The sequence below is a fragment of the Dinoponera quadriceps genome, unplaced genomic scaffold, assembly GCF_001313825.1.
Source record: "Dinoponera quadriceps isolate SergipeBrazil2010 unplaced genomic scaffold, ASM131382v1 scaffold12728, whole genome shotgun sequence".
NCBI lineage: Eukaryota > Metazoa > Arthropoda > Insecta > Hymenoptera > Formicidae > Dinoponera > Dinoponera quadriceps.
In genome coordinates, this window is record NW_014566451.1 from 1 (window position 1) to 932 (window position 932).

At 32.0% G+C, this 932-nt stretch overlaps 1 long non-coding RNA gene across 1 annotated transcript; it reads left to right on the plus strand.

Moving 5' to 3' along the window:
- Nucleotides 1-6: 6 nt before the first annotated feature.
- LOC106751376 lies at nt 7-545 on the plus strand. Its single transcript, XR_001375047.1, has 2 exons — nt 7-104; nt 247-545. It is a non-coding gene; the product is annotated as an uncharacterized LOC106751376 (long non-coding RNA).
- The last annotated feature ends 387 nt before the right edge of the window (nt 546-932 follow it).

A 932-nucleotide genomic window follows, 5' to 3' on the forward strand; every position in this document is an offset into this window, starting at 1 on the left:
AATATATATAATGTCTCAAAATGACATATTACCCCAATTTTCACATTTTTATTACAACATAAAATATTGTATCACAATAAGATGCATACCAGGAATACTATGTTGTAAATACTACATTTTTTGTAATTTATCAGCTATGTCATAATAAACTAACCGTTAATAGAAAGCTGGAATGTTTTCAAGAGGCATTATTACTTCTTGGTTTGATTCTGAATGTGATTGACTGATTCTGGTTGCGTTTTGTAGAAACGAAAGAGAACACTACATGGAAATGTAAACTACATGGAAATGTACACTACATGGAAATGTAAAGCCTGACTAGAGTTCCTATGCTGGCGCATGCCGATTGAACTACCACTGCATTGTTTATTTATTTGCTTTTCGGTAATCTTCTATTTCTATCTTCATGATTCGATTGGATATTTAACAGAATCATGTGTTTATACATTTGACTGAATTATATGTTGTCCTTGTTGAAGCCTGTCTAACCATGTATATTTTTTCTATTTGATTATTAAAACATTATTAAAGCCTCATTAAAATTACAACTGATCATTATTGAAACACCATTAAAATATTGTTTTACTCTTAGTGCACCAGTGTACACCAGTTTAGAAAGTTTTTTGAATGAGAACAAATCTTTAATATTATTCACGGCTGAGTCATTGCGAAGGGTCGTTTTCTGATGTAAAGATCGTCATTGAAGAAACGAAGTAAGACGATACATTTGTTCATGCCCTAAATTCGACATTTCTCGTCAGTTTTATGAGAGCTTCCACTTAAGTGACCGTCATTACCCCGTTTTATTCCGTACTTTTTTCTTTAAATGTATAACGCAAGAGTTCTCGGCCTAAATTTTTTTTGCTTCTGACGCCATTAAACAAGGACGGTGCAACGTGAGATCAGGAATTAATTATTAATTTATTCTTTGT